The following is a 10,001-nucleotide window of genomic DNA, read 5'->3' on the forward strand; positions in this document are numbered from 1 at the left end:
GCCACAGTGAGGTTCAGGGAGACCGCAGTTAGAAATGAACTGTTGGGACCTGATTAATTGTGGTAGGCATCTTCATATCCAGTGCTGAGGTGGGCACCTGAGCCTACATATCAGAGACATTAACTCTTGAAATTAAGTCACTTCCCCCCATAGCTCCGGGAGTTAGTAATTCTGTCCCTAATCTCTACTTCTGTGTTACTTTTATTGAGATATCCCTGGCTAATATGTTTGGTGATTAATGTTGATGGTAGGCTTTGTGATCTCCCCTCAGAGCCAGTTTTAGGGGTTAGCTTGTCTTTGTCAGCGATGTACAGGTACACTTGTTTCTCCAGTGGCTATTGGAGAGCATAATCATTATTATGATTGCATAATCATAACCATTATTAGTTTACCGAGATGTTGAAAATGGGTGAAAATAATTCCTCTGTCAAGTAGATAAAGTAGTTACATAGCATGATATTTTATTTTCTATAAATACAGTGTTGTATGTTGAAATCTGTAAAGTGATTTCCACTTTGTATAAATTGAAAATATGGAATTTTAGTGAAATAACACTAGCTAACACTTACTGAGCACTCACTGTATGCCAGGCATTCTTTTAAGCACTTTACACGCATTATTTCGCTTAATTCTTAAGTGAAAATAAATAACCATAGGAGGTAGGTATTAGTTGTCTCCTTGCCATTTTAGAGGTGAGCAAGTTGAGATACTTGAGGCTAAGTCATTTGCTCCAGGTCACACAGCTGGTGAGTGACACAGTTGGTGAGTGACAGCTGGTGAGTTCTGAATGTAAGTCCTCTGGCTCCACGTCTTTGCTTTGGATCACTGTGCTGTGTTCTGTGCCTAGTAAAGATTTTAGCTCATGTGTTGTTAGTTTTTCTTTTCATTTTGCTTCTTTTTGTAATATTTTCTAGATGTGGGCTATGAGTTTTATAGAGAAGATTTGCTAATTCTAGGACCTTTGGAATCCATGGATTTATCCATCTTCTGTTGCTGTTATTTGGCAAGCAAACACTATATGCTTGTTTATATCAGTAGGTGTCAACCTGGAAAGATTTTGCCCCCCAGGGGACATTTGCTGATGTCTGGAGACAGACATCTTTAGTTGTCGTAAGTCAGGAGACGTGCTCCTGGCACCTAGTGGTCAGAGGCCGGGATGCTGCTGAAACATTTATGAGGCACAGGACAGCCTTCCGCGACAAAGAATTGTTCAGCCCAAAATGTCAATAGCGTCAACTCTGGCCTATAGAATAAGTGACTGATGATCTTGTAATGCCATTCTGATCTCTAATGGGCAAAGTCACATTAGTAATGTAGAAATGATTACTTTTGATGTTTGTTTGATAATTGATTTCCCCAAATTAATGCATGTTTGTATAAGGGACATAAACACCAATCATAACTTAAATATTGAAGTTCCCTTAAAGTAAACGGGGAATTATAGCCCACTGAGGGAGAGCTGAGGAAGTTTAAAGGGAGGCCATGTAATGCCTGAGGATACAATACTCTAAATATTTGTTGGATTTCCTTGTGAATTACACAATTAGATTTCATTTTTTGTGTTGTATTAACTTGTCAAATGTATAAACATTTTAAATATCCTCTAATTTTTAAAACCGTGTTTTGGTATATTTTTAATTAAAAATTTCATACTGAGAAAAGTGGAGAATATTACAGTGTGCCCCGTGTATGTACCACCCATATTTAACAAATGCTAACAAATACTGAAGTCCATTTTGAGCTCTTTCTCATCCCATCCCTTAGGTGTTTCTACATTTTTTATTATACCAAACATCTCAAAAGTTGAAGGGGCCTGGAACTCTTCCGTTGTCTGTCGTCAGGCCTCACTCACTGATGCTGCCTTTTGTCTGCCTGTCAGCTTCTCCCCTCATCTTTCACTGCAGTATATAGGCGGTAGAGGGCGGAGCCAGGTTGTCTTTTCAAAGCTGGAAAGGCCAGGCCAAGAGTGGATGTGTAGGCTGGAGGGAGGTGGGAGGACAATAAGTATGGGTTTCCCCCAATGACTGAAAGCAGAGCGTTCCCATGAAACCTTTCATAAGCCGAAGTGGCATAAAGCGAAGAAGCAGTGACCATAGGACACATCTTGCTAACGGATGCACAAAATAAATTGAGCTAAAGTACAGAAGCTCAGTGACAGTTCAAAGCTATGGTGGCGGGCCTCCCTGGTGGCGCAGTGGTTGAGAGTCCGCCTGCCGATGCAGGGGATACGGGTTCGTGCCCTGGTCTGGGAGGATCCCATATGCCACGGAGCGGCTGGGCCCGTGAGCCATGGCTGCTGAGCCTGCGCATCCGGAGCCTGTGCTCCGCAACGGGAGAGGCCACAACAGTGAGAGGCCCGCGTACCACAAAAAAAAAAAAAAAAAAAGCTATGGTGGCTTGATGCTGAGGTGCTGAGTGTGGTTCCCAGGAAGGAGCTGGATGGTGCCCCTTGCACCCGCTTTTGCAGCGCACAGTGTGAATTGCCTCTGTATGGGCTGCTGCACAACATGTGCCGGGCACTGTTCTCATTTTCCCCCCTTTTTTGTGAAAACAGATACCTCTTTGGATTTCTTTTGGTAGGGAAAACAGGTGCTAACGTGGGTCTTTCTTAAAAGCGAAGTGGCATAAATTGAGCTTTGGAAGGATGGAGGAGACCTGTACCTTGGGGCCGTTTGGTGAAGTAGAAAGTGGGGAGAGTGAGCGAGGTTGGGAACACGCAAGAAGAGCAGTCTCGGAACCAACAGACATGGTGGTGGGAGGTCTGCAAGCATGGTCCGCCGGAGCAATGTTGTGACTGTCAGGTCAGAGAATCTTAGGTCTTCTTTGCCCAGGATTGCTGCTCCCTGCATTATGAGTGGTATAGCTCAGGAGAGGCTGTGCTTGAATTCTCAATCTCTATTACTTGGACTGCTTAGTGGTCTATTATTAATGGCAATGCCTGCTTATCACCAGTTGTTCACAGGACTTCTACATGATAGGTTCCTTCTTTTTTTTTTTTTTTGACCACACCATTCCGCCTGTGGGATCTTAGTTCCCGACCAGGGATCAAACCCTCCCCCCACCCCTTTCCGCCATGGAGGAAGCGCGGATTCCCAACCACTGCACTGCCCGATAGGTTCCTTCTTTATTTAAACACCTCCCATCATGCTCCATTGCTATGGAATAAAGCCCTCAGTTCTTGTGGCATTGGAGGGCATTCTTAGCTCCTTTCCCTCCTTCTCTGACACACCTGGAGTGTATCATGTGCTTTTTCCTTTCTTGGTGACTTGTGCATTCTCTCTGATAAACTCCCCTGTGCTCTCCCTATCATCTCTGCACAGTGAACTTGTGTTCTTCTTTTGAGGGCAGCTCATGCCTTTCGGCAGATGAAAGGTATTTCTTGTTATTTTTCATTTGTGCTTTGCCTGTCTTGCTAGAATCTAAGTTTCTTGAAAGTAGCGATGGCATGCTTCCTCTTTGAGTTTAGTGCTGCTAACACAGGGCCTGGCCTCAGGAAATGTTTGCTGAACTGAATTAATAGCGAGTTCGAACTTGCCCTTGAGCCAGTGTTTTGTACTGGTCGGAAAAATTCTACATGGTGCGAACTTTGATTCTCTGAAGTGTCAGTTACAGTATTGTAAGACGGAAGATAGGAGTCTGGGATAGTAAACAGTTTTGCACCTTCTGATTTTCTTTTTTTTTTTTTTTTGCGGTATGTGGGCCTCTCACTGTTGTGGCCTCTCCCGTTGCGCAGCACACACTCCGAACGCGCAGACACAGCAGCCATGGCTCATGGGCCCAGCCACTCTGCGGCATGTGTGATCTTCCTGAACCGGGACACTAACCCGTGTCCCCTGCATCGGCAGGCGGAATCTCAAACACCGTGCCACCAGGAAAGCCCTAGATTTCTTTTGTTAATGCAGAGCCTTAGTTTACTACCCACACCCCCAATATTGTTATCTACTTTAATTATGTGTTCTTTTTAAATTTTAATTATTTATTTATTTGGTTGCACCGGGTCTTAGTTGCAGCCGGTTGGCTCCTTAGTTGCGGCTCAAGGGCTCCCCAGTTGCAGCAGGCAGGCTCCTTTAGTTGCGGCTTGCAGGTTCCTTAAGTGTGGCGTGTGAACTCTTACTTGATACATGCATGTGAGACCTAGTTCCCTCACCAGGGATCGAACCCGGGCTCCCTGCATTGGGAGCACAGTGTCTTAACCACTGCACCAGCAGGGAAGTTCCAATTATGTGTTCCTTTATTCATGGCATGTATACATAATTCTTATCTTTTTTCCCCTGTATTTTTATAAATACAGAAAAGTGAATAACATCTTAAAATAAAATGAAGGAAAGGCCTAATGTATCTGAGTTTTTCTCAGTAGCACGAAGGGAGATGTTTGCCAGCAAGAACTGTGGCAAGGTTATCCCAGATGTCAACTGTCTCTACTACCAGGGGCTCAGAGCCCTTCTGAAGCTTCCTAATTGTCCAGGACAGCTCCATTATGACTCACCGTACAGGGCCTAGCCTCTCATGCGACACTCAACATTTAAAAATTAGTCTTCATTTCTCCTTCCCAGCAGGCAGCTTCAGTTGGAGAAAGTAATTTCATTTTCTTATGTACTCATTCATTCACTCAGTCAACAGACCATCACTCCTCTATTATATGCCAAGATCTATGCTTGCTTCTGGTAACAAGGAAAGAATAATATATGGTTCCTTCAAGCACTTAAGGAGCTCATAAACTAGTGACAGAGGAAGATGCACAAACCAATCAATAAAGAATTAACAATGCTTTGACTTTATTTGTATTATTTGAATTTTTATGACTATATTTATATACTACACCCTGTTCAAAGTGGAAATAGATATTTAAGAAAGAACTAGTGATGTAAAAAATCCACAGTAATATGTAAGTTATTTAGAGAGTTAAGACTGGAAATATTTGCACTCTCAAAGAAGCTTGTTAATGCAGATGAACCCCTAATTCTTTTGGTTGCTTTATTTACATTTATAGAGGTATAGGTATTCCCTCTTCTAACAGGGGTTAGTAACTTGGGGAGGGGGTGCTACAGATTAAGGTCCTGATTCAGTGGCAGGTCCATCTTACCTCCTCTTCAGGTCATATTCTCAAGCAGGAGCTACAGGATGAGAGGAGTAAAACAGTTCACTTCCTTTGCTTACTCCCAGCCCCATAATAGGCTTCTGCTGGGCTTCCTTGGTTGTTTTCATCATCACTTTCACCACCAGAGGTCAGGGAACCTTCCGGTTAATCAGGGGCCCTGGAAATGATGCAGAAAAGTACTGACTTAAAAAAAATAACATTTATTTAGGGCTGACTGTGAGCTCATTGCTTAAAATGTCCTACTTAATCTTCACAACCACTCTATGAAATTGTTATTGGTAAATCTCAGGTATATCCAAAATAAGTCTCTATGTACGATTGTGATATTTTTAGGACTTTTATGTCTTTATGTTCGTCTTGGCGCCAGACATAAGGCGGTTCAACATAATACGCTGGCCCTAAACAGCTCCAGATGCCAAGAATTGGCAAATCACTACTTTGGTTTCAATGGGTGGTCAAAAAGGATCATCAAGGTAAACTGTAGATTTTCTTTGACTCACCAGACTCCTTTCAACATTGAACTCCTAGACTTTAGAGAGAAGAATAGAACAGGGCTATGAGGAGGAGATGTGAGAGCCTTCCACATGGAAGTATGTGAGCATTGGCCTGCCACCTAGAATTAGTGATAATCTCAATGACTTGGATGGTGGTGTCCATAATTTTCTCCAGTATTTGTATGGTATATAATAAAAAATAGTTGTCCATATCTAGTCATTCATTTGCAAGTCTCACTTGATTTTGAAGCTATTGCATACCTAAACTTTTACCTGGGATTGCTGGAGTTTCGTTTTTATTTCTAACAACAGGATATTTTGAAGTCTAGCGTTTAATTCATAATCCTAACAGCTTCAGGATCTTTCTAACCTTGAAGAAAGGGAAAATGAAGATATTGTGACACCACTTCAGAAGCAAAGCCTGAAGATCTTCTCTGCTTTAGAGGTGGTGTTGCCCTCCCATGAGTGCAGGAGTCCCGGAGTTGTCATGGCTGAGGAACCTTTGCATAAGTTGGAGGAAGGTCTGTTTTCCAGTATGTTTGTGTGTGGGGAGGTGAGGGAGTGGGATTTCTCTTTTTTCCTTTCTTTCTGAAACTCACCTTTTCAGATACATCATCAACTTTTCTAAGCCACTAAAGCCCTGGGCAGATTTTTTCTGCCTGACAATATAGGTTTTTATCTTAGGCAATACCTGACAGCACCTTAAACTTTAGAATTTTAGAACTGACTGCCTGCCAAGAAGCTTAGGAGGATGGAAAATTAGTTAGTTTTTTTTTTGTTGTTAATTGTTATGTGCTAAAATATTCCTTTAAATACAGATGTCTTCTGGCCTTCAGTTATCCCAACAAAATCATTGTCTAAAGATTGAAATAAACTCTTGTGTATATATTCAGTCCTTTGCCTCCTATAGAAGGGCCTGAGCAGAAAAAGTAAATGTAGATCCCTAGAAAGGGGATTCTGATTGGTAGTGAGTTTCTTCCTAGAATCCATGGCACTTGGGCTTAGGGTTTTAACTCAGAGGCAGGGCTGTTAGCGAATGGAGTGGAGGAGGCTCCACCATCCACCTGAGTGGGTGATGGTTGAGGAGCGGCCAGATCATCTGCACTATCACCAAATCTATCTCAGTGTATGAATCAAGCCCTTTACGCACAGGAGAGCAGGGTCTGTAGCAGTGCAGCCTCAGCTTGTCCATTTGAAATCTGTGAGTAGTATGAGATTTGTGCCATGTTCTTGGTTTGCATTTCCGATCGAGTATTTTAGGAACTTCCAGAATAGATCTGAGCAGTAAAAATGTGCCATGCCAGGGTATACCTACAACAGAGACATTCACCCGTACCCCAGTGTTGTGCCTGCCCTTAATCACTAAGATAATGATCTAAGAATCACAGATGCATTTTTAGTTTTAAACACATAACCTAGAAATCAGTTATTCAGACAGACACTTAAAATTCATCTGTTTTGGTTGGATTTAGGGTCATTATCATTCCTTATGGAAAGGAAGGTAACCCAGAAGCTTGCTATTCAGAAGGCTATGACAGATGCATTCCAGAAACTGCTGATTGTGGTTTTAGGTAAGACCTTTTTGATTGTCCTTGAAGTACTTCAATTTCAGTGAGCAAATAAAGTTACTTGAAAAGTTAATTGGATGAAAATAATGGTTATCTAAAACATTACGTATTCTTTCCTTCACCAGATGCTTTCAAAGCAGCAGTCTTAAATTTGTTCTTTGTGGCATTTGTGAGAAAAATGACAGCAGATACTATTGTCCCCAGTGTTTAGATGTAGAGTGACTTGCCTCAGTTCATACAGAAAGTGTTTGATCCAGTTCTTCCCCAATTGCTTGCTTATCATACAGAATACTGTAGTGATTATAAGCCTTGGACACCTGTGTTTGAGTCCTAACTTAGTCTCTTAGATTTTTTTTTTTTGCTGTTGTTGTTGCAATTTTAAGTTTTTGTAGCCAGAAACATTTGAAGGTATTTAATATCTCTAAGGTGCAATTTCTTTATCTGCAAATAACATTATTAATACAGGTTATCACCTAATGGAGGATATTGTAAGAGTAAATGAGATGATGAATGTAAAAAGCTTACATACAGAGTGAAATAAGCCAGAAAGAGAAAGACAAATACCGTATGCTATCACATATATATGGAATTTAAAAAAAAAAGCTTATGAAGAACCCACGTGTAAAACAGGAATAAAGACACAGACCTACTTGAGAATGGACTTGAGGATATGGAGAGGTGGAAGGGTAAGCTGTGACAAAGTGAGAGAGAGGCATGGACATATATATACAACCAAACGTAAGGTAGATAGGTAGTGGGAAGCAGCCGACCTGTTCTTTACTCACATCCGTCGCCCGCAGTTTCACACTCTGCTATTCTGTGGGCCCGCCCTTGGTTCAAAGCCATGGTAGGAGAACCTGGGTGCAGTACAGGGCCTTGAGGCCGCCTTCTCTGGGGGTCTGGAGCTCAGGAACAGTTTAATCGTCCTACGCCCAGCTGAAGCAGGACTGGCAGTTTGTGGCCATGGTGGCGGAATGCCTCTTCCTGTGGACCCTCGTTATCTTTCTGGATGCCACGTACCACTTGCCCCCTCCGGACCCCTTTCCTTGAGGACGAGAGGGCCGAGACCGAGGTCCTCGGCCACTTGAATTGAGAGTTTGATAGTACTCTCAAGTCCTATCCCTTTCTGCATCTTAACTCCTTCACTAGGAGTCCAATCCTCTCCTCATTTCGTTTCTAGGGAGGAAGCCCAAGTGGGACTGGGCAGCTGGGGGCCTTGGGCCCACGTGAAATGAACTATCCGCTTATTTACTATTTGGCTTCTTGAAGAAGCCCCATTGGATATTCACATCTAGGTTGGCAATGAATGGAACAAAGAACAAGAACTAGATTGTAAGCCTTCTGAGGGCAGGAACTATGGCTGTCCACTGTAATATCCCCAGCACCGAGCACAGATCCTAACCTATACAGCCGTTACCTCTGATTGAATGAATAGGGAAATTTTTTTTTCTATAAGGAAATACACTAAGTAATAGGGCTTATGACTGCATGTTGGGACTAGTGGTCATTTTTTCTTTGTTTTGACCTTTCTGTAGGTTATTGTATTTCGTAATATGTATTATCTTTAGGATTAGAAAAGGTTATTTGTAAACGGATGCATTTATAATGAGGGTAAAAAAGCACACTGTAAAAACCTCAAGTTCCAGCTTTGGTGCTCAGACTTTGGACAAGCTACTAAACTATTCTGTGCCTCAGTTTCTCCATCTGTAAAATGAAGCAAATAATAGTATCTGCTGCCTAGTCTGAGGATCATATGAGAAGATGAGAACAAAAGCATTATACAGTATACATCAGAGGTTACAAACTGGTGTGTTTTGTGTGGCCCATGTTGTTGGCCAGCAGAGTTTAAAATTTGAATTGGTTTGCTACTTTTAAAATGTGGCTATTTCACAGAGCAATTTGGATTTCTGGCTTCTCTTGAAACTTTTTAAGAACTGCAGGCTAGTTCTAAGAAGCCCAACAGGCTACGTAAGCGGTCCTAATGTCTTGAACAATGAAATGGAGGAAATCCTATATGCATGATCCAGTCACTATGAAGACTGTCTCTCATCTGTAGCAACCCTGCTTGCAAATCAAGTTAAGCAAGGCCCCATGGAGACAGAAGGACAGACAGAACTCTGGGGACAAGGCTCCATGTAGTGGGAGCCGAGGGCAGAGACTGCCACATAAAGGGCCAGCTAAGTGGATGAAAGATTGGACCCCTCTGCATTTTGACTCCCTGCAACATGCCTCATTATGACCATGCTCCCTCACCTGTTGGTGGGTGTCCCCAGGTCCTGGCATGAGTGCAGTGTGGGTCAGAGCCGGTGGGCCGGGGGCGTTCCGTGGTCAAGGTGGCCCTAGGACCCCCCACTCACCATGGAAAACTGGCTCTGTTATGACAACCTGGGGTGCTGCCATCAATACCAAGAAAGTACCCAGAATGCGGAGGACTTCCTACTCCTGCTGCTGGGCCTTGTCATTCTTGTCAGCATTGGGATCAGCTTGGCAACTATGGTCAATGATGGTTGGGGATCACCAGTAGGGGTGAAGAGGGCTGAGGGTGGGAACCAGCTGCAGCCTGCACCACCGTCTGCAGCAATGTTCTTGGCTTGGAATGGGGGTGAAGGTAGAGAGCCTGGCCTTCATTTTCACCCACCCCACCCCACCCCACGCCAGATATGGCATGGGCTCCAGAAAGCCTTAGAAAAGTCCATGTATTGGATTAATCAGAAAAGTAAGTACAGAAGACAGGTAGGGGGCAACCCGACCCTGCCATTCCCTGGGCCCTAGAAACCCAGGTCCCCAGGTTCCCAACCCTGAACTCTTCTGACAGTTGCCCTGTGCTCATGGACTCTCACC

The 10,001-nt window shown here is 43.2% G+C and overlaps 1 protein-coding gene across 1 annotated transcript in view; it reads right to left on the reverse strand.

The window, feature by feature from the left end:
• LOC307067901 (RAD52 motif-containing protein 1-like) overlaps positions 1-10,001 on the reverse strand; it is a gene marked incomplete at both ends in the record, with an annotated part of 661,371 nt that overhangs the window by 279,586 nt on the left and 371,784 nt on the right. The gene's annotated exons all lie outside the window — the stretch shown is intronic.

This window comes from Hyperoodon ampullatus (assembly GCF_949752795.1).
Source record: "Hyperoodon ampullatus genome assembly, chromosome: 19".
NCBI classification, from domain to species: domain Eukaryota; kingdom Metazoa; phylum Chordata; class Mammalia; order Artiodactyla; family Ziphiidae; genus Hyperoodon; species Hyperoodon ampullatus.